This window comes from Ornithorhynchus anatinus, chromosome 3 (genome assembly GCF_004115215.2).
Source record: "Ornithorhynchus anatinus isolate Pmale09 chromosome 3, mOrnAna1.pri.v4, whole genome shotgun sequence".
Classification (NCBI taxonomy): Eukaryota; Metazoa; Chordata; class Mammalia; order Monotremata; family Ornithorhynchidae; genus Ornithorhynchus; species Ornithorhynchus anatinus.
The window spans coordinates 129,895,659-129,923,130 of NC_041730.1; the positions used below are offsets into that span (position 1 = coordinate 129,895,659).

Genomic DNA, 27,472 nt, shown 5'->3' on the forward strand with positions numbered 1-27,472 from the left:
GAGAAGAGGAAAGGGGCGGCTTAGTCTGGGAAGGCCTCGTGGAGGAGATGTGCCTTCAATACGGCTTTGAAATGGGTGAGAGTCATTGTCTGGCGGATTGGAGGAGGAAGGACGTTCCAGGCCAGAGGCAGAATGTGCATTAGGGGTCGGCAATGAGATCCAGGCTCAGTGAGAAGGTTAGCATTAGACTCAATCAATCAATCAATAGTATTTATTGAGCGCTTACTATGTGCAGAGCACTGTACTAAGCCCTTGGAATATACCATTTGGCAACAGATAGAGACAATCCCTGCCCAGTGACGGGCTCACAGTCTAAACGGGGGAGACAGACAGCAATGCAAAGCAGAACAAAACAGAAACGAGACAACATCATCGAGATGAATAGAATCAAGGAGATATGCATTAACATTATATATTAACAAAATAAATAGGGTAATAAATAACATATACAATGAGCACAGTGCCGAGGGGAGGGAGGGGAGGGAGAGCAGAGGGAAAGGGGGGCTCAGTTTCGGAAGGCCTCCTGGAGGAGGTGAGCTCTCACTTGGGAGAGGACTCTCCAACAGAGTCGGTAGACACACAGTCCCTGCCCACAACGAGCTCACGATCTAGAGGAGAATTTCATTCTCTCACATCTCATATCTGGATGACTTTCTGAGGGTCTGTGGGACCTCATGTCCTGGGGAGCAGCAGGCAAGCTCAGCTGATGGGGTCAGATCTAGGGCTGGAGGCAACAGTTCTCTACCAGGCCTGACCTTGGTTCATCTGGTGGTCCTCCAGACTCATTAGACTCTATACGTTTGCCTCACCAATTTTGCTGTTTGGAAAAGGAAACCTCAAGTGTCTGGGAGATTTTGCTGTATTAAATGGACACTGTTCATCCCAGACCCTTCACTCAAGTGTCATTATTCTTCTTGTGGCGGGCTGGGAGATCGGTGAGACCATTGTCAGAGACTGCCATGGGCGGAAAGGGTGGACTCAGTCCAATAATCAGTAGTATTTATTGAATGCTCATTCTGTGCAGAACACTGTGTTATAGGCTTGAAAGAATACAATTGATTTCATCCATCGACTGATGGTAACTATTGAACACAGTGTTTGTAGAGCAGGCGTCTAGGAGAATCGAACAAGAGATGTAGGTAGGAATTAATAGATACTCACCGATGATCTAAGCAGCGTGGCTTAGTGGATAGAGGGTAGGCCTGGGAGTCAGAAGGACCTGGGTTCAAATCCCAGCTCCGCCACTCGTCTGCAGCTTGGCAAATCGTTTCACTTCTCTGGGCCTCAGTTACCTTGTCTGTCTGATGGGGATTAAGAGTGAAAGCCCCATATGGGACAGGGACTGAATCTAACCTGATTAACTTGTATCTACCCCAGTGCTTGGCACATTGTAAGCACTTAATACGTACCATTATTATTATTATCATTATTATTTCTTAGACCAGATGAGGCCTGAGGGCTAACCTCTGCTTTAGGCCCTTTCCCCATTCACTTCATTCCAAAAGCAAATGGATGAAAATCGAAAGCTCAGGTTTCTCAGATGTTTCTGTAAAATACCGTCTGGACTGAGATACCCAGGTGCTGCCTAGTGTCTGGGTGATGGGGTGGATTTTTAGCAAAAATAATCATAACTGTCACTTTTGCTAAGTGCTTACTATGATGATGATGATGATGGTATTTGGTAAGCACTTACTGTGTGTCAAGCACTGTTCTGAGCCCTGGGGTAGATACAAGGTAATCCGGTTGTCCCACTTGGGGCTCACAGTCTTAATCCCCATTTTACAGATGAGGTAACTGAGGCGCAGAGAAGTGAAGTGATTTGCCCAAAGTCACACAGCTGGTAAGTGGCGTAGCTGGGATTAGAACCCACGACATGGGACTTCCAAGCCCGTGCTGTTTCCACGAAGCCACGGTGCTCCCACTATATGGGGGAGTCCAGATCAACCAGGCTGGCGACATTCTCTGTCCCACCTAGGACTCACAGACCAAGTCCCCGTTTAGTAGCTAAGGTAACTGAGGCACGGATTAGTTAAGTGACTTGTCCGAGGTCATACAACGAAGAAGTGGCAGAAGCCGATTAGAACCCGGCTCTTCTGACTCACTGTCCTGAGAACTTTCCACTAGGCCAGGCTGCTTCTTGGCTTTCTGGAAAAGATTTCTAGAGTGGGATTCCGAAGCTGAGCGATGCACTGGGGCGATGTTATTATCGGCAAGGCTTGGGTGGGTGGGGATGGCACGACAAGAAGCACGAGAAGCAGCGTGGCTCGGTGGAAAGAGCCCGGGCTTGGGGGTCAGAGGTCATGGGTTCGAATCCCGGATCTGCCCCTTGTCGGCTGTGTGACTGTGGGCAAGTCACTTCACTTTTCTGTGCCTCAGTTCGCTTATCTGGAAAATGGGGGTGAAGACTGTGAGCCTCACATGGGACAACCTGATTCCCCTGTATCTACCCCAGCGCTTAGAACGGTGCTCTGCACCTAGTAAGCGCTAACAAATACCGATATTATTATGACATCATTTGTAATTCTTCCCTCTGCTTTTCTGAACACTTTTGGCCGCCCGGAGCTCTCAGGATTACCCTCTTCAGTGGGACTGATCAAAATGTGATATCTACTCCCAGAACTAACTTGTTCTACATTTCCTCCGGACACTTCTACGTATTCTGGTACTGTGATCTATAGATCTGAGAAGCAACAGGGCGAAGTGGAAAGAGCACGGGCTGGGGAGTCAGAGGTTGTGGGTTCTAATCCCACTCCGCCACTTGTCTGCTGTGTGACCTTGGGCAAGCCACTGCACTTCTCTGGGCCTCAGTTACCCCATCTGGAAAAAGAGGATTAAGACTGTGAAGCCCACGTGGGACAACCTGATTACCTTGTATCTACCTTAAAACTTAAAACAGTACTTGGCACATAGTAAGCGCTTAACAAATACCATCATCATCATCATCATTATTATTACCATTATTATCTAAAAATGTGCATCATTCACAATGGAGACAAATAAGATGAATTTTCTGTCTTAAGTTTCCATCATTTTGAACTGGGAGCAGTATTTCAAATTTCCAAGTGCATCTATTTTCTTTGACTTATTAGTAATTCCCACGTTTTCAACACTTCACAGTGGTGGGAGAGTAGAAATAATAGTTTGAAGTTGGGAAGGCCTGCCAGGGTTATGCCACTGTGGAAGCAGCATGGCCTAGTGAAAAGAGTGCCCACTTGGGAGTCAGAGGATCTGGATTCTAATCCCGACCCTGCCACTTGCCTGCTGTGTGACCTTGGGCAAGTCACTTAAGTGTTCTGGGCCTCAGTCTCCTCATCTGTAAATTGGGAATTAAATGCCTCTTCCTCCTCCCCCTTAAACTGTGACCCCCATGTGGGACAGGGACCGACACTGATCTGAATGTCTTGTCTCTACTCCGGGGCTTAATGTAGTGCTTGGCACAATATACACTGTACTATAGTGCTTAAGCAGCATAATAATAATAATGACGTTGGTATTTGTTAAGCGCTTACTATGTGCAGAGCACTGTTCTAAGCGCTGGGGGAGATACAGGGTCATCAGGTTGTCCCGCGTGAGGCTCACAGTTAATCTTCTAAAGCCCGGGCTTGGGAGTCAAAGGGTCATGGATTCTAATCCCAGCTCTGCCACCTGTCTGCTGTGAGATCTTGGGAAAGTCACTTTGCTTCTCTGTGCCTCAGTTACCTCATCTGTTAAATGGGGATTAAGACTATGAGCCCCACGTGGGACAGGGACTGTGTCCAACCCGATTCGCTCGTAACGAACCCAGCGTTTAGTAGAGTGCCCGGTGCAGAATAAGTGCTTAACGAATACCGTATTAATTATTATAAAGTTATTATTATTATTGTCATTGGTCAGATCACTGCCAAATCGGCAAAACTAGTAGTTTCAACCTCAGGGCCTGAAATGCCTCATCTTCGGGCCAGATCGGCTGCCTGGACCATCCCGGCGGAAGCAGTAGAAGTGGTCGAGGTGATGGCGGAGTTGACCGTTGACTGAATTTTGCTTCTTCCCCCTTTGCCTTTCACTTCTTCGTTCCTCCCCCTCTCCCTTCTGGCCTCTCCCCTCTTCCACCTCTCCTCTCCTTTTCCTCCTCTCTTTGACCTCCACTCCCCAACCCAAGAAACTAGTCCCCTCCAGTCCGATAGGCTGACGCCCGTCTCCTGTTGATTCGTTTGCTCCAGACGGCCCCATCTTTAGCCATTACAATAAAAATAGCGAGGAAAATGAGCAACAGAGGCATTTGAAAGAAGCGATTACCTCAATATTCTGACAGTAGCCTTCTGGAGTGACACATTCCGGGGAGTTATTGTTTTACTACAATTGGTGGACATTAAACGACAATGAAATTCTTATGAAATTAGTATAGCCGCTAGTGCAGAGGAACAATTTCCAGGGATTAATATTATAACAGGAAATATGGGAAGGATTAACAAAGGATGCATTATTGAGAGAATTTGACAACCTTGCCAAGAGGAGATCCGCCCTTTTCATTATTCTCAGCAAGGGGTCCACCTATGCCTGACTCCCCCCCGTGACTCCCTATCACGGCCCAGTCCTCCGCGCAAACGAACAAGTGCACGTTGAAAATGCAGAGCGTTCTGTCGATTTGCGACAAATCTCTCAAGAGGCCCCGGTGGCCTCCCTTGACATTCCCCTGTGGCTGTGTAAGCCTGGAAGCTAAAGGAAGCAAGAGAAGCAGAATGGCCTACTGGAAAGAATAATAGTAATTATGGTTAGATTAGACTGTAAGCCCGTCAGTGGGCAGGGACCGTCTCTATCTGTTGCCGATCTGTACATTCCAAGCGCTTAGTACAGTGCTCTGCACATAGCAAGTGCTCAATAAATACTATTGAATGAATGGTATTATTAAGTGCTTACTATGCGCGATGCACTGTTCTAAGTGCTGCAGTAGATACAAGGTAATCAGGTTGTCCCACGTGGGGTTCACAGTCTTTATCCCCATTTTACAGATGAGGTAACTGAGGCACAGAGAAATTAAGTGACTTGCCCAAAGTCACCCAGCTGATGAGTGGCGGAGCTGGGACTAGAACCCACGAGCTCTGAATCCCAAGCCCGTGCTCTTTCCACTAAGCCACGCCGCTTCTCCGAACACAGGCCTGAGAGTCAGAGGATCTGGGTTTTAATTCCAGCTCTGCCAACTGCTTGCTGAGTGACCTTGGGCCAGTCACTTCACATCTCCATGGTTCTCAGTTCTATTGTCCCCCTACTTCAAAGCCTTACTGAAGGCACGTCTACTCCAAGAGGCCTTCCCTGACTGAGGCCTCCTTTCCTCTTCTCCCAGTCCCTTCCGTCTTGCCTTGACTTGCTCCCTCTATTCATCCCCCCTCCCAGCCCCACAGCATTTATGTACAGATCTGTCATTTAATTTATATTAACATCTGTCTCCCGTTCTAGATTGTAAGCTCACCGTGGGCAGGGAAAATGCTTGTTTATTGTTATACTCTCCCACGCGCTTAGTACAGTGAACTGCACAAGCTAATGCTCACTAAATATGATTAACTGACTGACGACATAGACTGTGAGCCCAGCGTGGGACAGGGACTGTGTCCAAACTAATCGATATTTATCTACCCCACCGCTTAGAACGGTGATACGTAGTAAGCGTTTAATAAACACTTTTACTGGGGAAAAAATAACCCCAAAATAAGGAAGCCCTTGGAGCCGTGACTCAGCATGGCTCGGTGGAAAGAGTCTGGGCTTCGGAGTCAGGGGTCATGGGTTCGACTCCCGGCTCTGCCACTTGTCAGCTGTGTGACTGTGGACGAGTCGCTTCGCTTCTCTGTGCCTCAGTTCCCTCATCTGTAAAATGGGGATTAACTGTGAGCCGCACGTGGGACGACCTGATTACCCTGCATCTACCCCAGCGCTTAGAACGGTGCTCTGCACATAGTAAGCGCTTTAACAAATACCAACGTTATTATTACCTTACCTTTCATGTTTTTATCTACCGTGGTGCTGAGCACAGCGGATGGCTGGTGGTAAGCAGCTAATAAGATAACTAACTCTGTTGGTGCTGCAGATAGTCCAACCAGAAACGCAGCTGGGAGGCGGACAGAGAGAGCCCGGAAACCAGAGTGACGGAGAGGAATATACAGTGCTCTGCATATCCCGGCTCTGCCACTTGTCAGCTGTGTGACCGTGGGCAAGTCACTTCACTTCTCTGGGCCTCAGTTCCCTCATCTGTAAAATGGGGATGAAGACTGTGAGCCTCACGACAACCTGATGATCCCGTATCTCCCCCAAGGCTTAGAACAGTGCTCTGCACATAGTAAGCTCTTAAAAAATACCAACCTCATATAATTAGCACTCAAACAATCACACTGAGCACTTTCTGTTTGCAGAGCGCTGTATTAAGTGTTTGAGAGAGTACAATGGGGAAGCAGCGTGGCTCAGTGGAAACAGCCTGGGCTTCGGGGTCAGACGTCATGAGTTCGACTCCCGGCTCTGCCACTTGTCAGCTGTGTGACCGTGGGCAAGTCACTTCACTTCTCTGGGCCTCAGTTCCCTCATCTGGAAAATGGGGCTGAAGACTGCGAGCCTCACGTGGGACAACCTGATTCCCCTGTATCTACCCCAGCGCTTAGAACAGTGCTCTGCACGAAGTAAGCGCTTAACAAGTATCAACATTTTTAACATTATTATTATTACCTGGAGAGTTTCCAGTCCTCTACCAGTCTCGACTAGGGGAGGGAGGGTCAAGCAGAGGCCTGTCCATCCCATTCCTAGCTTGGCCAGTGGCTAGCGAGTGGCAGGCCATCGGCTACAAGTCACAAACTCACCCGTGCTGGGCAGCAGCGGCACGGGAGAGTAGAGAGCGGAGACTCGGGTTTACTGCGTGGAGGGAGGCAATGGTAAATCACGTCTGGATTTTTACCAACAAAACTCTCTGGATCCACCAGCGGAACGATGGCAGACGGAGGCGGGGCCTTCTGGGAGAGATGTGTCCGTGGCGTCGCTACGGGTCGGACACGACTCGACAGCATAAGACAACCACAACAGTAGTTTCCACCATGCTTTGGTGGACTTTGTGCTTTGAATGTTTTAAAGGTCGCTCTTCCCAGATGATCCCCGTAAGTGGTACTTCGTAGAATTGCTTGACCTGGTGAGCCCTGAGGAGAATGTTTTCTCCTCTTTCCAGCTTCCCGCTCACCCTTGACAATCGTTAATGATAATCAATCATTCATTCATTCATTCATTCAATAGTATTTATTGAGCGCTTACTATGTGCAGAGCACTGTACTAAGCGCTTGGAATGTACACGTGGGCAACAGATAGAGACAATCCCTGCCCTTTGACGGGCTTACGGTCTAATCGGGGGAGTCAGGCAGACGAGAACGATGACAATAAAAAGAGCCAAGGGAAAGAACATCTCATAGAAACGGTTGGATAATGGATAATGGATACTAATAATAATGATAATGGTATTTGTTAAATGCTTACTATGTGCCAGGCGTTGTATTATGCGCTGGACTGTACACAGGCAAATCAGGTTGGACACAGTCCTTGTCCCACATGGGGCTCACAGTCTTAATCCCCATTTTCCAGATGAGGTAACTGAGGCACAGGGAAGTGCCTCATCTGTAAAATGGGGATTCAGGTTGTGAGCACCTCGTGGGACAACCTGATGATCTTGTATCCTCCCCAGCACTTAGAACAGTGCTTTGCACATAGTAAGCGCTTAAGAAATGCCATTATTAAGGGAAGCAGCGTGGCTCAGTGGAAAGAGCCCGGGCTTGGGAGTCGGGGGTCATGGGTTCAAATCCCGGCTCTGCCACTTGGCAGTTGTGTGACTGTGGGCGTCACTTCACTTCTCTTTGCCTCAGTAACCTCATCTGTAAAATGGGGATGAAGACCGTGAGCCTCACGTGGGACAACCTGATTACCCTGTATCTACCCCAGCGCTTACAACAGTGCTCTGCACATAGTAAGCGCTTAACAAATACCAACATTTAAGAGAAGCAGCATGGCTCAGTGGAAAGAGCCCAGGCTTGGGAGTCGGAGGTCACGGGTTCGAATCCCGGCTCTGCCACTTGGCAGCTATGACTGTGGGCAAGTCACTTCACTTCTCTGGGCCTCAGTTACCTCATCTGTGAAGTGGGGATGAAGACTGTGAGCCTCACGACCTGATGACCCTGTATCTCCCCCGGCGCTCAGAACAGTGTTCTGCACATAGTAAGAGCTTAACAAATACCGACATTATCAAGTGAAGTGTCTTCCCCAAGAACGCACAGCAGCCAAGTGGCGGAGTCGAGATCGGAACCCTTGACCTTCCTCCTGCCAGGCCTGTGCTCTATCCGCTATGCCGTGTTTCTTCGTACTGCTGCTCTGCAGGTTGGCCGCCGGAATCCCCATTCTCTTGCCCAGTGATATTCCTGCACAAACAGTAGGCTGCGTGGGAAAGTATTCTACCTTTGGCTGGGTCCAGAGAGTGGCTTCAATACATCAATTGATTGAAATTCTTGAGGGCTCACTCTGTGCAGAGCACTATACTAAACACTTGGGAAAGTGCAATAGAGTTAGCTGACATGAGTGCTGGCCTCAAGGACCTCACACTCTAGCCGGGGAGACAGGTTCCAAAATAAATTTGGGGTAGGAGGAAGTAACTGAGGGTGTATATAAGGACAGAAAAGCAGGACGTAAGTGAGCAAATTCATTAACTTCTCAGTACCTTAGTCTCCTCACGTGTAAAATGGGCATTAAATGTCTGTTATTTGCACCCACGCTCCACTTTTGTTTGTTAAACACTTAGTGTTTGTCAAACACCGTTCTAAGCTGTGGGGTAAATACAAGTAAATCAGATTGGACATGGTCCCTGTCCCTCTTCGGGGCTCCCAGTCCAGTCCTCCCATGTAGGAGAGAGTACAATTTACCCCCCATTTTTCAGATGAGGGAACTGAGACACAGAGAAGCCAAGTGACTTGGGTCACACAGGAGGCCAGTGGCAGAGTCAGGATTAGAACACAGGTCCTTTGACGCCCAGGCTCATGTTCTTTCCACTTGGTCACACTACTTCTCAAACTGAGCCCTCGTCCGGGACAGGGACTGTGTCCGATGTGACTGTATGGTATCTACGATTGTGTACTGTGTGATCTTGGGCAAGTCCATTAGCATCTCTCCGCCTCAGTTTCCTCATTCGCAAAGGAGGGTTTGTTTTCGTTGTCTTATGCTGTCGAACCGTGTCCGACCCATAGCGACGCCATGGACACCTCTCTCCAAGAATGCCCCTCCTCCATCTGCAATCGTTCTGGTAGCGGATCCAGAGAGTTTTGTTGGTAAAAATCCAGAAGTGGTTCACCGTCACCTCCTTCCACGCGGTAAATGAATCTCTGCCCTCGACTCTCTCCCATGCCACTGCTGCCCAGCCCGGGTGATTTTTGACTTGTGGCAGATTGTCTTCCACTCTCTAGCCACTGGCCAAGCTAGGAATGGAATGGGTCGGCCTCTGCTTGACTCTCCCTCCTGTAGTTGAGATTGGTAAAATACTGGAAACTCCAATCGCAGCCCTGAGAGGCCGGAGGAGGTTTGAGAGGCCTGCATTCCCTCTCCTTGTGGCCTCTATTATATTGTTGTACTGTGTGACTTTGGGCAAGTCGATTTACTTCTCTGGGCCTCAGTTTCCTCATCTGTAAAATGGGGATGAAGTCTGTGAGCCCCATGTGGGACACCCTAATCACCCCAGCACTTAGAAGGGTGCTTTGCACATAGTAAGCGCTTAACAAATGTCATTGTTATTATTGTATCATTCTCTCTCAAGCACTTACTACAGTGCTCTGCACACAGAGGGCATTCAATAAACACAACCGATTGATTTCATTGACAGTGAGGCCCATGTGGCAGAGGGAATGACTCTGACCTGATTATCTCATATCTATCTTCATAGTTGATACAGGATTTGGCATAAAGTAAACAGTTTGCAAATACCACAGTTATTATTATTACCACATAAGCAGCCAAGAGTTTAGGTGATTCAGAAGTGGAAAATGCCAGTTGCGTTTAGGGGGTGGGGATGGGAGGGAGGGAGGGGGACAAGGAGGTGGGACGCAGCGGTGAGAGATTAACCTGAGAGGCTGACTCTGAATACACAGAAATCCCATAAAAGAGTCAAAGGAAATCCCAGGAAAGAGTCACCAGTCTGGGTAGCTGCGTTGACTTTCTAGGTGTGAAGTGAAAGCAAATTAAATAACAAGTAGCTCCTGTCTCAACTCCCTTCCAAGCCACGTCCGGAAAAAAGTGCTTCCATCGTTTGCTTCAAGACCTCTGGAGACTCAAAAGCAATCAGTAAATGGTATTAATTGAGAGCTTGCTGTGTGCAGAGCCTCACACTAAGCATTTGGAAGAGGTGTCCCTGCCCACAGGGAGTTGATTATTTAGCATACATTCTGGCTCTTCCTTCCCAAGATTTTGCATGTCTGCTCCCCAAGCACAAATCACCACCAGCAGTAACAACAGTGTTGCCCATTAGCTAGAGCAAGGGCCTGGGGTCAGAAGGAACTGGGTTCTAATTCCGGCTCCTCCACTTGTCTGCTGCGTGACCTTGGGCAAATCTCTCCCCCCTTCTAGACTGTGAGCCCGTTGCCGGGCAGGGATTGTCTCTATTTGTTGCCGAATTGTACTTCCGAGTGCTTTGCACAGTGCTCTGCGCATAGTAAGTGCTCAATAAATACGATTGGATGAATGAAGGAACTTAACTTCTCTGCCTCAGTTACTTCATCTGTAAAATGGGGAATAAGACCGTGAGCCCCCTGTGGGACAGGGACTGTGTCCAACCCAATTTGCTTGTATCCTCCCCAGTGGATACAGTGTAAGTGCCTAACAAATACCACAAACGATTTTATTATGATAGTCATCATTGTTATTATTACTATTGTTTTTATAATAGCAATAGTAATAATAATAATGCATTTATTAAGCTCTCATTAGGTGCCAAACTCTGTACTAAATGCTAGGGTAGATAAAAGATAATCAAACTGGACACAGTCCCTCTCACAGCCTAAATAGGAGAGAGTAGGATTTAATCTCCATTTTGCAGGTGAGGAAACTGAGGCACAGAACAGTTAATTGACTTTCCTAAGGCCACATAGCAGATGAATGGCAGAGCTGGAACTAGAACCCAGGTCCTCTAATTCCCAGACTTTTTCTCTTTATACTAAGTTGCTTCCTGGTTGATGTTTCAAAGACCTTTGAATGATCTTTTAATGGACGACCACCAGCACTATTCTTATTTTATTTGTAACTAGTGTCTTTTTCCCTAAATTTCTGCCAAGTCCATTAAGTATCAAATCCATGACTGTGGGGTATTTCAGAGGATGGCATTTAGGACAGAAAAAAAAAAATGTAGATACGAGGGTTAGATCGGTTGTAACAATATCAGAAATAATAACTGTGGAATTAAGTGCTTACTATTCATTCATTCAATCACATTTATTGAACGCTTACCTTGTGCGGAGTACTGTACTAAGTGCTTGGAAAGGTCAGGACTGTGCTGAGCCTCGGGGTAGATCCAATAAAATCAGATCAGACACGATCCCTGCCTCACATGGGGCTCACAAGGAAAGTGTGAGGGAAAGGAGGTATTTAGCCCACGTTTTACAGATGAGGAAACTGAGGCATAGAGAAGTTAATTGTTTGCCCTTAGAGGGTACTGGTGGAGCTGGGATGTCCTCCCTAGCACCTTCCATTGCTCTGAAGACCAGAATGTGTGCCTCCCACCCAGGCAAGACGGTTCGCCCAGTGGCCCGCATCCAGTCCTCGGGACCAGGCTTGACGATTGACTGGACTGTGCCCAGAATCCTTGGCTCCAAAGGATGATTTGACAGGATGGACCTTACGTGTGTGAGTGCAGGAGGCCTGAGAAACAAGTTTCCTCTCCTTTCACTTGCACCTTTTGCGGCGCAATGTGTTTAATCCATTATGAATGTGGAGTGTGTGTGTGTGTGTGTGTGTGCATTTGAGGTTACAAGCATGTTAGAGTGCTGCCATTTTTGGCCTGCAGCCATTTTCTTTTCCCTAGCCCCCTGGGCAATGCAGCCTGGACAGACTGCCTCACTCTCCCTTTTCTTTTTTTAAACTTTTGGGAGACACTGTGAGAGAGGGGCTCAGAGTTCAGCCGAAATTATTTTTAATAACCCGGCCCTAGGGAGAAGCGGAAAGTTACTTTCGATTTGAAGGCTGTCCTTTCCATTTTTAACGTAAACAGAATCCGTGAACGGACGATTCTTTACTATATCATTTTAAACATTCTCTCCCCACTTCCCACCCCCACCCCCCATTTGGCAACCACTCAAAATATCCTGCATAAGGCCAATAACGGTCAAGAAATTTAAATCTGCGGGGCTCATGGTAAAAATAGAGTCTTTTCCTCTTCTGTCTCTTCCAGCCGCCTCACTGTATCAATAATGAGGTACTTCAGTCTGTGGGCTGGACATTCCTCCATGTGAGTTTGGTGATTTTCCTGGGGGTCGTCCTGTTCCCCCAGTTCTTCAGGACCCCCTTGATCTGAGCTCTCTCCCTGCTGAGCTGCCTTGGCCGTCCCACCTTCCTGACCCTCCTGGCATTCCAGACCAGAAGTAGAACGTGGGCTCGATGGTGGGACAGGTGAGAACGAGGCCCAGGGAGGAGGTTAGCAGCAGTGGAGTGGAGTGTGTGGGCTGGGCTGAAAAAGGAGAGAAGGGAGATGAGGTAGGAGGGGTCAAGGTGATGGAGAGCTTTGAAGCCAAGAGTGAGGATTTTTTGCTTGTTATGGAGGTCGATAGACAGCAGAGTGAAGTAGAGACTGAAAAGAGGAGTGATGGGAGGTTGGGAAATGGAGTAAACCAGTCGGGATACGTTGAGTGATTGTACTATCAAGGTACAGTGGATGGACAGGAAAGTTGCTGTGAAGGTGAGACTGGCAGGTTTTGGGGTCGGATTGGATGTGTGGGGCGAATGAGAGAGTGGAGTCAAGGATGACGCCAAAGTTACGGGCTTGTGAGACGGGAAGGATGGTAGTGTCGTCCACAGTGACGGGAAAGTCAGGGAGAAGGCAGGATTTGGGAGGGAAGATAAGAAGCTCAGTCTTGGACATGTTGAGTTTTAGGTGGCGGGCAGACATCCATGTGGAGATGTCCTGATGGCAGGAGGAGATGCGAGCCTGGAGGGTGTCCTGCCTCTGGTCTGGAATGCTCGTCCTCTTCATATCCAACAGGAGGTCAGTCTTCCCACCTTCAAAATCTTATGAAAAGCACATCTAATAATGTTGGTATCTGTTAAGCGCTTACTATGTGCCGAGCACCGTTCTAAGCGCTGGGGTGGACCTAGGGGAATCAGGTTGTCCCACATGGGGCTCACGGTCTTAATCGCCATTTTTCAGATGAGGTAACTGAGGCCCAGAGAAGTGAAGTGACTTGCCCACAGTCACACAGCTGACAATTGGCCGAGCCGGGATTCGAACTCATGACCTCTGACTCCAAAGCCCGTGCTCTTTCCACTGAGCCACGCTGCTTCTCTGTCCAAGAGGCCTACCCTAACTAAGCCCTCATTTCCTTTTCTCCCATTCTCTTCTATATTGTCCTTGTGCTTGGATTTGCTCCCTCGTTTCACCTCTCCCTCGGCCCCACAGCATATGCGGACATATCCGTAATTCATTTATTGATATCACTGTTTATCTCCCTCTTTAAACTGTAAACTCGACGTGGGCAGGGAATGTGTGTACCGACTTTTCGCATGAAACAAAAACTCCTCAGTCTTGGCTTCAGAGCTCTCTATCCCCTTGCCCCCTCCTACCTCAGTTACCTTCTCTCCTTCTCCAGCCCAGCGCTCACAATCCGCTCCTCTGCCACTATTCACCTCCTCACGGTGCCTCATTCTCGCCTGCCCCCCAGTCAACCCCTGGCCCACATCCTACCTCTGACCCGGAACGCCCTCCCTCCTCACCTCCGCCAAACTCACTCTCTTCCCCTCTTCCAAGCCCTACTGAGAGCTCACCTCCTCCAGGAGGCCTTCCCAGACTGGGCCCCCACTTTCCCTCCACCCCTCCTCCCCTCCCCATTCCCCCTCCTCCCTCCCTCTGAAGCAGCGTGGCTCAGTGGAAAAGACCCTGGGCTTCGAAGTCAGACGTCATGAGTTCGACTCCCGGCTCGGCCACTTGTCAGCTGTGTGACTGTGGGCGAGTCACTTCACTTCTCTGGGCCTCAGTTCCCTCATCTGTAAAATGGGGATTAACTGTGAGCCTCACGTGGGACGACCTGATTCCCCTGTATCTCCCCCAGCGCTTAGAACAGTGCTCTGCACATAGTAAGCGCTTAACAAATACCAACATTATTATTACCCCCTTCCCCTCCTCGCAGCACTTGTGTATATTTGTATATACTATTATTCTATTTTATTAATGATGCGTATATATCTATGATTCTATTTATCTATTCTGATGGTATTGAAACCTACTTGTTTTGTTTTGCTGTCTCCCCCTTTTACACCGTGAGCCCATTGTTGGGCAGGGATTGGCTCTATCTGTTGCCCAGTTGTCCATTCCAAGCGCTTAATACCATGCTCTGAACACAGTAAGCGCTCAGTGAATACGACCGAATGAATGAACTCTCTTTTACTGTACCCTCCCAAGTGCTTAGTACAGAGAAGCATCGTTGCTTAGTGGAGAGAACACGGGGTTGGGAGTCACGGGCTGTGGGTTCTAATCTCAGCTCCGCCACTGATTAGCTGTGTGACTTTAGGCTAGTCATTTGACTCTCTGTGCCTCAGTAACCTCATCTCTAAAATGGGGATTAAGACTGTGAGCCCCACGTGGGACAACCTAATTACCTTGTATCTACCCCGGTGCTTAGAACAGTGCTTGGCACATAGTAAGGGCTTAATAAAAACCATAATTACAATGTTCCGCACAGAGTAAACACTCAAAAAATATGATTGAATGTTTTATTGCTTCCCTTCCTGGCCGTAGGGTCACTCAAAAGTGCTTCTTACAAAGTAGATGCAATCTTGCCTAGATCTCCACAAGGCAATTATCTGCTCAAATCAGGCAAAAACATCTTTTCTTCAAGACCTTGGAATTATTCAAGTTCCAGTAGGATTTGGGGACCTAAATTCCAAACTTTAGCATCCTGTCCCATGCCTTGCTTTGTTCAGGCAACCCTGTCCCAAATTACTCATTTGTATCTAGCTCCAACCAGTGGAACTCAGAAGAGGAATCCTAACTTTCCCTTTGTGTCTCTCCCTTAAATTGCTGTATTAGTTTCTTGTCTTTTTACCTATTGGGAAGGAAGAAGTTTCACCATTGATATTTAGTACAAGTTTAAAATAACATCTATCTATTAAAAATGCCTTTGAAAATTCTCATTCTCTTTCCATGTGCTTCTTTTTTTTAACCTGAAATTCCAACCTATCCTTAATACCTAAACCTATCCACAGTGTAAATGAAAATGAGCTTTTTTTTTTAAATTTGGAGCCCTTGCTTATCTCTCCTTTTCAGCACTCCTAAGTGGATAACTCTAAACACTGGGATCGGCTTATCTCGTTGACATGTCTGTTGATGACCTGCAGATTGGATTCTAGAGAGGGAAGAGAGAAGTGTTGAGATTATTTCCTACATCCCGGTTATTTTCATTTCTCTTTAATTCGTCCTCAATTTAAAGCTACTTTCTTTGCTAATGAGATATTGCCGGCCAGTGGTCTGATGGAGAATTTCAGGATTTTAATCTCAGCCACTACAATTTACTGTGTAGCTTTGGGCAAGATATATAAATGCATTTATTTGTTCACAGATCTGAAGTGCCTTATAGGGTGGGATAATTAGGTAACAATAACTAAAAAATACCAGGGATCAAATTTTTTTCTAAATGCAATCCCGGAGCTCATCTATCTGACTCTTAACTTCGCACTTGACCTCTTCCTCTGCTCCGACCTCACCCCTCATATAAAGGGGGAAGTGGCAGTCATAAAGCACAGATTTATGTAGCAGTGGAAAGCAGTTTTTTCCCCTATCATCTGCCTTTGGCATGAGTTAGTGCAGTGTTCTGCACACAGAAAATGCTCAATAACTGCCACCGATTGACCGATTCGCTGTTATGAAGGGTCATCGTTCCTACATTCCACATACCCTTCACCTGTGAAACCATCATCCTCCCTATTCATCAAGTTCACAGACTTGGCATCACCCCTGACTACCCTTCTTTCCATGTCTTTTTTTTTTTTTTTATGATATTTGCTGACGGATTACTATATGCTAGGCATTGTCTAAGAGCTGGGATAGGTACAAACTAATCAGGTTAGATATAGTCCGTGTCTTCTTGGGGTTTACAGTCTTAAACCCCATTTTACAGATAAAGTAACTGAGGCCCAGAGACAGGAAGTGTCTTGCACAAGGTCACACAGCCAACAAGTGGTAGAGCTGGAATTAGAACCCAGGTCTTCTCACTCCCGGGCCCGTGATCTTTCTACTAAGTCATGCTGCACCTCCGCAGTCGGTCTTTCATCTAAACTTGTCAGTTCTTCAACAATATTTCAATACTCCAATATTTCTCAACAGTATTCCTGTTTATCCAGTCACTACAGTGGTCCAGACTCTTCATGCATTAATTCAATAGTATTTATTGAGCACCTACTATGTGCAGAGCACTGTACTGAGAGCTTGGAATGTGCAATTGGGGAACAGATAGAGACAATCTCCGCCCAATAACGGGCTCACAGTTGGTCCAGACTCTTGTCTTACCCCATCTTGACTTTTGGATCAGCTCCACTCCAGGGTCTCCCTTCTCTAATCCACAGTCCTCTTCGCGTAACAGATCATTTTTCTAAAATGTAATTTTACACACATCTCTTCATTCCTCAAACACCTCAGATAGTTGACCATTTCTCTCCAAATCAAGCAGGTAAAGAGAAGCCATGTTGTCTAGCACGGGCATGGGAGGACAAGAGCCTGGGCTTCTAGCTCTTCTCCATCGCTTGCCTGCTGGGCCACATCACAGTATCTTTGCCTCAGTTTCCTTATCTGTCCCAAGAGCATGAAATACTCGTTCTCCTTCCCCCTTAATCACTTGAATCTATTGAGCACTTATTATGTGCAGAACACTGTATTAAGCATTTGGGAGAGTACAGTACAACAGAATTAGCAGACATGTTTCCTGTCTATAACGAGTTTATAGTCTAGAGTATGAACCCTAAGTGGAACTGAACTGCTCTGATTCTTTTGCATCCAACTCAGTGCTTGGCACATAGTAAGTGCTTAATAAATACCATAATTGCTATGATTATCAATTCACTATATACATTTTACCTATGTCACATAATAGTAGTAATAATAATAATAATAATGCTATTTTTTAAGCACTTACCGTATCTACCTTACTGAGCTCTGGGGTGGATACAAACAAATCACTCGCTTGTAAGGTCATGGGTTCTAATCCCACCTCCACCACTTGTCTGATTTGACACAGTCCCTGTCCCACATGACGCTCACAATCTCAATCCCCATTTACAGACGAGGTAACTGAGGCATAGAGAAGTGCGGCGACTCGCCCAAGATCACACAGCAGACAAGGGGCGGAGCCGGTATTAAAACGATGATCTTCTGTCTCCCAGGCCCGTGCTCTATCCGCTACGCCATGCCGCTGTCAAAAACGCTTAGTATAGTGGTCTGCAGACAGTAAGCACTCAATAAATACCATTGAATGAATGGAGCGGGAATGGCGCAGAGTGTGTTGGGGTAAATCTTGCATTGGTAGGGTTACTCGTGACCCGTCACCGATAGAAGTTCTAGTAATTATTGCCCAAAACCTCTTTCCCAGCGGTGGGTTAGGTTTCTGGCAGCTGAGAGCTTCAGGAACAAGGGAGGTCGAGTGGAGAGATGACACAATAGCTCCCATCTGGGTGCTGAAAGGGGAATTGAGACAATCATTTATTTATCCATCCTAAAGTAGTACACATCTGACAAATTCCTGCCTCTCTATCCACAGGAGTCAGCCTGCGGGGGAAACCTGAGTAACAGCTGAGCGGCTGGACGCAGAACATCTCTTTTAAACTCAGCCTCTCTTTCTTGTATTTTATTGACATTCGTGGCTAATTCTGCCGTCTAGTCTATTTATTGTCCCTTTATAGATCTCTCCTGGGAAGCAGACAAGAGCTATAATAGGGGATCTACAAAAGCACTGGGACCCCGAAGAGGTTTAGGTTCCATGTGAGTGCTGGAGTGGCGTGGAGGGAATAGCGTGAGAAGAAAAATTAATCAGGGAAGGCCTCCTGGAGGAGTGATGGTTTCAGAAGATGGAGGGCAGTGGTCTTCCAGAGGTGGAGGGGAGAGAGTTGTAGGAAGCAGGGAGAAGCAGCTTGGTATAATGGATAGAGCACAGGCCTGGGAGTCAGAAGGTCATGGGTTCTAATCCCAACTCTACCACTTGTCTGCAGTGTGGCCCTAGGCAAGTCATTTCACTTCTCTGGGCCTTAGTTGCTTCATCTATAAAATGAGGATTAAGACTGTGAGGCCATGTTATTATTATTATGGCATTTGTTAAGCACTTACTATGTGCCAAATACTGTTCTAAGTGCTGGGGTAGATACAAGGTAATCAGGTTGTCCCATGTGGGTCTCTCAATCTTCATCCCCATTTTACAGATGAGGTAACTGAGGCACAGAGCAGTTAAGTGGTTTGCCCAAAGTCACATAGCAGACAAGCGGCGGAGCCGGAATTAGAACCCGTGACCTCTGCCTCCCAAACAACTGAGCCACCCGGAATTGTGTCCAACTTGATTTGCTTGCATCCACCTCAGCGCTTCATACAGTCCCTGAAACATAGTGAGCACTTAAGACCATAATTATTATCGACTGAGAGAGCTCGTTGTGCGGACAGTGAGGGTGTGAGCGAGAGCGTGTATGTGTGTGTTTGTGTGTGTGACCTCCTTAAAACTGGGGTCAGTTTAAAAAGAATGCAAGAGATTACTCAGATGTTACTGGCAGATACTGGGGTGAACTTTCTCTGGGTCACTGCTAGATGTGCTGTATGTGTTGACTCTGTGCTCAAAGATCTGCACAAACCACCACTGGGAGTTGCAGCTCTGACCACACAAGCGTCGTTTCTGGTTAAGTCTGAGCTGCCAGAGATTTTAGGCCGTAGTTTTTCCAAATTCCATCTATCTCAGCGGCAAATTGCCCCCCCAGGGAGATTCCTCTTGGGGAGCTTTTCGGTTGAAAATGTGCCAGTTTCAGCAAAATCGGCCAGGGGCTGGCTGGATTTAATCCTCTCCTCTCCCCACCAAAACCCAGTGACCCAGCCCTCAAGACTGTGAGTAAATAATAAGTAAAAGTTCACTTCCTACAAGGCATCACCGAAAGTCCAGAAGGATTCCTTAGCCGTCAGGCCTACAGTAAAGGCGCACTGGATCTCAAAGACAGGAAACATCTCCAACAATTTCCCAGCTCTTTTGACAGCCGGGCTGCATTGTATTTCAGCATTTTGAGGAGACATGCAAGAGGCTCTCAGCCAACAAGGTTGCGAACACACCCCTCGGATCTCCCCCGGGGTATCTGGAATTTGACCACAGCCGACCTTGCCTGTGATTTATTAAGCACCTTAAAAATAGCATTTACCGAGTGATAAAATACCTCCCTGATTCTTTTATATACAATAACCATTGTACTTGCAAATGACTTCAACTCCACTTATATTTTTTTAAAGCATTTTCTTTAATATAGAATTTTTAAGAAAATATTTTCCCCAGCTAGCGCCTAGCCTCCGGAAAGAGAATTTCCTCTAAAGGCACGAGGAAATAATTCATTTCTAAGTTTACTTTAAAAGGGCCTTGGTGTCACCCTGACTGACCAAGGAGAGAGAGTCCCTGGGAAAACCCCCCACGGGTGTGTGGTCATGGCGCTGGGAGGAAACATCACTTGAAATGCACGAGGTCAATGCATGCTAAGCAGTGAGGAAATATTTACAGCGTCCTAAGCCTTTGCCACTGACATCATATACATTGCATAAGTGTCCTTGAGAACATCCTTAACCTGCGATTCCTATGTCGCTTGGTAACTGACGCGCTTAGAGTTTGTCGCTTTGATGATTGATTTGGTAGTTACTGGGACTGTACCGATGGAATATCCCTGCCCTCTTAGAGTGTATAATCTCGTGAAAGGAAAACACCACCATCCCTTTTAATGATCAAACAAAATGCATTCTCGGGCACCTAATGAGTCCAGTTCTGTCTACAGGTCGATAAGAATGTTGGGAATTATTAACAATAATTCTAGACTGTGAGCCCGTAGTTGGGTAGGGATTGTCTCTATCTGTTCCCGAATTGTACTTTCTAAGTGCTTAGTACAGTGCAGAGCACACAGTAAGAGCTCAATAAATACAACTGAATGAATAATAATAATAATTATAATCTTGGTATTTGTTAAGCTCTTACTATATGCCAAGTATGCATATGCTCTTACTATGCTCTGGGGTGAATACAGGCACCTAAGGTGGGACACAGTCCTTTTCCCACATGGACCTCATATTTCTTTCTCAAAGTGCCAAAGGGAGGGAGAACCTTTTCTTCTTTTCTTTTCTTCATGGAAAGACTCAATAGTTACTCCATAATTACTAGTTTAGGCCGGCTCATTCCCACCTCTGTCTAGCAAAGTGACACATACAATAAGGATAATAATAACTGTGGTATAAAAGTACTAATCTGTGTCAGTCACTATACTAAGCACTGGGGTAGACACAAGATAATCAAGTTCCACATGGACCTCACAGTCTAAAGGAGAGGGAGAACAGGTATTGAACCCCCTTTTGCAGATGAGGGAGCTGAGGCACAGATAAATGAAGTGACTTGCCCAAGCTCACAGAACAGGTATTTGTTGGAGCCGGGGTTGGAACCCAAAATGATTGGGAAAGTGGATGGCACCAGTAAGAGCATTTTAGACACATAGCATCAATCAATCAATCCATGGTATTTCTTAAATGCTTGGGTCTAAGTAAACTTGCTTTGGGCAGGGAACATGTTTACCAACTGTATTATAGCGTATTCCCTGAAGAGTTTAGTACAGTGCTCTGCACACAGTAAGAACTGAATAAACACAATTGACTGATCGAATGATACCAATTCTGTAATTTTTTGTACTCTCCCAAGCAGTTAGTTCAATGGTCTGCACACAGTTAGCGCTCAGTAAGTACCACTGATTGATTCAATAGCAGAACACAGTTAGGACTCAACTCGTCTTACCTCCTGCTCCACCCCTCCTCAGCTACTCGCCAACTTGCTCACTCAGTCTCGTCATCTCTAGTCAAGGTACAATCCCTACCCTCACCGACTCTGAAATCTCTCTATCCAACCACAGCCTCTTCACTCACCTCTCTCCCATATCCCCCTCCCCGCAATCTGTCCTGTTCCCCCACAGAGACCTCTGATCTTTTGACCTGAACAAATTTTTAAATCATCATGCCCCTTTTGGCCTCTAAACCCAAACTATCTTCCTTAGATGACCTAACTGATGTCCTCAACACCACTGTCTCTACTGAACTCAACTCACTCTCTCTCTCCCCTAATCCTTCACCTGTCTTGTACCACTCACCATAGCCCTGGATCACCTCCACGGCGAAGGAAGCCAACTGGGCTTCTTCACTTCTTTCTCTCCTGAGATTGAGCCACATGGCAATGCTAGTGGAAATTCAGCTATCAAGCTGACCTCCTCCAACTATGCCCTCTCCATTGCCGGGCAACAAGATTTCTCCATTCTCTTAGAGTTCCATTCCCATTTCCCTCACTGGTTGTTTCCGATGTTTAACTCCCTCTGCAAACCCCTTGCCCCCCCAGCCTCACCCATCTCTTGCCCCTAATGACCTGGCCATGGACTTTCTTGAGAAAATAGAAATCATCAGGTGTGCTCTCCCTAAAAACTCCCCTGCTCCTTCCCAGTCCCTTCCTCCTCCTGCCCCTTCTTCAACACTCCCATCTTTCCCAGCTATATCTCTAGAGGAAAATTGCCTCCTCTCAAAATCCACCCCCTCTACCTGCACCTCCAACTCCATCCCTTCCCACCTTATCAAATTGCTTGCTCCCTCTTTTCTTCCCTCCCTGACTGCCATCTTCAACTGTTCATCTTCAATGGCCTTCCTCTCACTGCTTTCAAACCTGCTTATATCTCCCTTAGTCTAAAAAAACTCCTCCCTTGACTCCAAAGCTCCATCCAGTTATTGCCCCATCTCCCTCCTATCATTCCTCTCTGAATTCCTCGAATGAGTTGTCTATACCCACTGTCTCCAGTTCCTCTCCTCCAAATCTCTCTTTGACCGCCTACGATCTGGCTTCCACTTCTTCACTCCACTGAAACCGTACCCTCAAAGATCACAGGCAATCTTCATGTCAGATCAAATGGTCTCTACCCCATCCTCATCCTCCTCAATCTCTCAGCTCCCTTTGACCATGTTGACCATTCCATTTTCCTGGAAATCTAACCTTGGCTTCACTGAAATTGTCCTCTCCTGGTTCTCCTCCTATCTCTCTGATCGCTCATTCTCAGTCTCTTTCATCAACTCCTCCTCCGCCTCCCATCTCCTAACTGTTGGAGTTCCTCAAGGCTCAGTTTTAGGTCCCCTTCTATTCTCCCTTTGCACCTACTAACTTGGTGAACTCATTTGCTCCCATGGCTTCAACTACCATCTCTTCACAGATGACCAAAATCTACATCTTCTGCCTTGATCTCTCTCCTTCTCTGAAGGTCTCTCATTTCTTCCTGCCTTCAGGACATCTCTACTTGGATGTCCCACCAGACCTCCAATTTAACGTGTCTAAAAAAGAACTCCTTATCTTCCCACGCAAACCCTGTTCTCGTCCTGACTTTCCCATCACTGTAGATGGCACCTCCATTCTTCCTGTCTCACAAGCCTGTAATGCACATATTCAATCAGTCACCACATTCTTTCAGTTCAACCTTTCATCACTAAAATCTCCCCTTTCCTCTCTATCCAAACATCTACCATGCTAATCCAAGCACTTCTCCTATTCCGCCTTGATTACTGCATCCTCCTCCTCGCTGACCTCCCTCCGTCCTGTCTCTCCCCTCTCCGGTCACCTTGCTGCCTGGACCATTTTTCTTTAAAACCATTTAGGTCATGTTTCCCCGCTCTTCAAGAATCTTCAGAAGATGTCCATCCACCTCCACATCAAACAAAAATCCTTACTAACAACTTTAAAGCATTCAATCACCTCGTCCCTCTCCTACCGTACCTTGCTGCTTTCCCCCTACAAACCAGCCTGTGCACTTCGTTCCTCTCATGCCAACCTACTCACTGTACCTTGATCTCATCTACGTTGCTGCTGGCCTCTTTCCCACGTGTTGTCTCTGGCCTGGAATGCCCTCCCTCTTCATATCTCACGGATAGTCACTCTCCCCACTTGGAGAACTCTATTAAAAGCACAACTGCTCGAAGAAGCTTTACCTAAGATCCCATTTCCTCTTTTCTCACTCCCTTCTGCATCTACCTAGAACTTGGGTTTGCACCCTTTACTCACCCCACCCTCAATCTCATAACACTTGTGTACAAATTCTTAATTATTTTTTGTTATTTATAAATAATAATATGTGTCTCCCTCTCTATACAGTAAGCTCATTGTGGGCAGGGAATGTGTCTACCAACTCTGCTGTAGGCTCCCAAGCACTCAGTACACTGCTCTGCAGACAATAAGCACTCAGTAAATATGATTGATTGATTTACCGTCTAATAAGTGGTCCTGTTAATGGTGCTTAGTGAAACTGGGGTTGAAGCTGGATGCAAGATAGATATTCTGCCTAGATATTCTCAACCTGGTAGAATTAGCGTGTGCTCAATACACTATCAATAATCCTGCAGAGCCGGGGCAGGACTCCCCTGGATAGATAGAGGGAGCATGAAATGCGAAACAGCACCGGCAGGGAGGCAGAAGGTCACAGGTTCTAATTCTGGCATGTCACTTGTCTATTGTGTGTGTGATCTTGGGTGAGTCACTTTATTTTTCTGTACCTCAGTTACCTAATCTGTAAAATAGTGATTGAGACTGTGAGCCCCATGTTGGGCAGGGACTGTGTCCAACCCAATTATCTTGTATCCACTCTAGTGTTTAATACAGTCCTTGGCACACAGTAGGAGCTAAAAATACCACTGGGATTATTATTATTCTTACAGAGAGGGCAGGGCTAGAACACCTAGGAACCATCGTCCTCCTGTCTTCAAATTTAAACTGCAAGTTGTAACTGCACCTCCCTGCCTGGAGATTGTCATTTTTGAAGAACTGCAAGATTTCTAGGAGATTTCTACATTTAAATGTCATCTCAGGTTGTCTGTCCACTCTAGAAGCAATTTTGCTAAACTCCTTTCCTGAACAAATTTTATTCCCGGAAAGGAGGCATAATGATCCCCGATAGCCTACTTTGTTCTCAAACGGTAATGATTGTCGTGGTTGTATTTGTTGAATGTTTCCTATGTAACAAGCTCTGTGCTACTATTACTACTAATTGTGGTATTTAAGTGCTTACTACATGCCAAGCTCTATCTTAAGCCTTGAGGTAGATACAAAATAATCAGGTTTTACACAGCCCCTGTCCCATGTGAGGCTCCCTCTCTAAGGAAAGGGGGAAGGTGGGGGAGAACAGGTATTTGATCCCATTTAATTGATTAGGGAACTGATCGATCAATCGATCATATTTCCTGAATGTCTACGGTGTGCAGAGCACTATACTAGGAACTTGAGAGGGTCCAATAGCAGAAATGGTAGACACAATCCCTGCCAACAAGGAGCAACTGCAAGGGCAATTCAGGCAAGTTAAAAGACTTGCCCAAGGTCACCCAGCAAGTAAATGGTGCAGCTGGGATTGCAACCCAAGTCCTCTGACTCCCAGGTCTGGGCTCTTTCCATTAGGCCACGTTGCTTCTCTGGACTCAAGGAGGGTGGAGGTTCGGGCTGGATCAAAGGGATCGGTGGAGATGTGGGGTCTTTGTCGCAGTCCTATTATGTTGCCGGATGCTCAGCATCGTGAGGATACATCCTTGGTGTCTTCCCTGAGACCCAGAAGGAGCAGAAAGCGAAAGACCTTCTTTTCCCATTTCCATTTCTGGGATTTAATAATGTTGGTATTTGTTAAGCGCTTACTATGTGCCGAGCACTGTTCTAAGTGCTGGGGTAGATACAGGGTAATCAGGTTGTCCCACATGAGGCTCACAGTCTTAATCCCCATTTTGCAGATGAGGGAACTGAGACACCGAGAAGTTAAGTGACTTGCCCCAAATCACACAGCTGACAGGTGGTGGAGGCGGGATTGGAACCCATGACTGCTGACTCCTAAGCCCGTGCTCTTTCTACTGAGCCATGCTGCTTCTCTAATCTAGGAAGGGGATGGGACTGGAGTATGGAGCCAAAGAAGGAAATGCTTCACTGTGCTTTTTCTTCTAGTGGGACTTAGACTACCTCGCCCTGCCCGTCTCCTCCTTCGCCTCCCAACCATCCCTTTAGTTTTGCCACTGTATATGACGCCAAGAGAACTGATCTCAAAGCACGGTGTAAGAAATCCGACTGAGATCAGGGGCGGCTTCAGATTCTCAAGCCAGGTAAGCTACAGCCTCAGGGTACCCAAAGAGGGTAGTCACCCCTTTTCAAAGATGACAGCCAAGTCACGCCGCTCCAAGATGGTCCTGCCACATCCCTCCATAAAAATGGCAGTGCTGAGAAGTCCTTCATGAAGATGGTGGCTGCGTGGCTCTTCTCAAAGATGGTTGCCTCACTGCCTACCTCCAAGATGGAGATGAGATGGAATTGATCCATCACTGGGGCGTAAGGGTTTCGGGGCCAAGCTTCCAGGTACAGTCGATCGAGGAGTGATTGTGCGGATTAGCACCAGTGGGAAGTGCTTTGCTAAAATGTTGCATGCGACTCCTGCATTAAGTTATATTGCATTCATAAACCGCCCAATGCGACGGCAACATGGGAAATTTGGCGGGGGTCTGGGAGGACAGCTCTCTTGACCTCTCCTCAGAACTACAAAATATCAGAAGCCGATCCTGGTCTTGATTAGTCCAGGCATCGCAACGCCTCAACTAAACGTGACCTTCATGACCCAACCTTTGTATAAACAACATGCCTTCAGAGCACGGCTTTTATGCTTAAAAAGCAGGTGAGAGAAAACAGCCACTGAGAAAATCACGATGTTAAAACAAAAAGTTTCTTTTATTCACAGATTCTCAAGAATCTCTCTCAGGAGAATGTAATTCTCTCTGGGAAAAGATTTGAGATGAGCTATTCTGTTCAAGGGAAAAATTGTCATGCGTTGCTATGAGAGATTGAAGCCGTGTATGCAGTGGACGGATGAGGAGGAAAAATTAGAAATAAAGTTATTTAGGTGAATGGTAAATCACTTAGACCCCAGCAGTAACCCCATTGTAAGCAGTCCAAGCTGTCTTTGGGAAACTGAATTTTGAAAGAAGGATCCCAAATGATTAGTCCTTCCTGGAAAATCTTCTGGGCTACATCTTAAATTTTCATCTGCTAAAATCAAGGGAATGACTGAGTTTCTTTCTGTCTGTCTTTGACGTGACTCAAACTAGCATCTTGGTTTTTGCAGCAGGCAAAGCGATCATTGTTTTTACTGATCCGCAAATGGGGTTACCAAACCTTTGCGGTGAAGTACGACAGAACGTCTCGCTTTAGTCTAATAATGTTTTGCTTTCTTTGATGTGTATTTTACTGGGGCAAATTCAAGGACAAGAAGTGAAAGACAGCATGTGGGGGGCAGATTTGACTCCCTGGGTCCATTCGGCATCCTGTGAACCGTTCTGGTTGTCATTATTATTTAGTATTATGATTACTATTATCTCTGTGTCCCCCTGTGGATTGTAAGCTCCTTGTAGGCAGGGACCGTGTCTACCAACTCTGCTGTATTATTCAAAGTGCTTAGAAGAGTGTTCAACATTCAATAAGCACTCAGTATATACCACTGATTGATCAATTGAGTGATTATTTCAAAAGGAAAAATAAGATGGACATTAGGAACCTCTGGAAATAATTGTACTATTGTGATAATTGGTAAACAATTACCAGGTTCCAGTGCTATGCTAAGCACTGGGTAAATATAAGATAATCAGATCTGTTACAGTCTCTGTCCCTTATGGTGCTCAAAGTCTAAAGGGGAGAGAGAAGAGGTATTTCATTCTTATTGTATAGATGAGGAAACCGAGGTAGGCATAAGTTAAGTGACTTGCCCAAGGTCGCCCATCAGATGAAGCCGTATCTAGTGTCCAGGAAACCAAAAGCCTCCCTCACCTCTTGGGATGCAGCATGGGGCTTATGCTCAAACATGGCAATTAGCACAGAGCACAGAGGAAGCACATGGGGGTATCAGCAGAGTCATAGGCGGGATGTGACCAGGCTAGGATGCTCTCAAACCGTGGCAAATGCCCAGCTGCAGCTGGACCGTTTCACTTTCAGTAGCTCCGTACCTG

General features: G+C 46.6%; 1 non-coding gene across 1 annotated transcript; it reads right to left on the reverse strand.

The window, feature by feature from the left end:
• Positions 1-9,416: 9,416 nt before the first annotated feature.
• Positions 9,417-9,552, reverse strand: LOC114810365. The gene has a single exon (XR_003758066.1). It is a non-coding gene; the product is annotated as a small nucleolar RNA SNORA7 (small nucleolar RNA).
• Between the last annotated feature and the right edge of the window lie 17,920 nt (positions 9,553-27,472).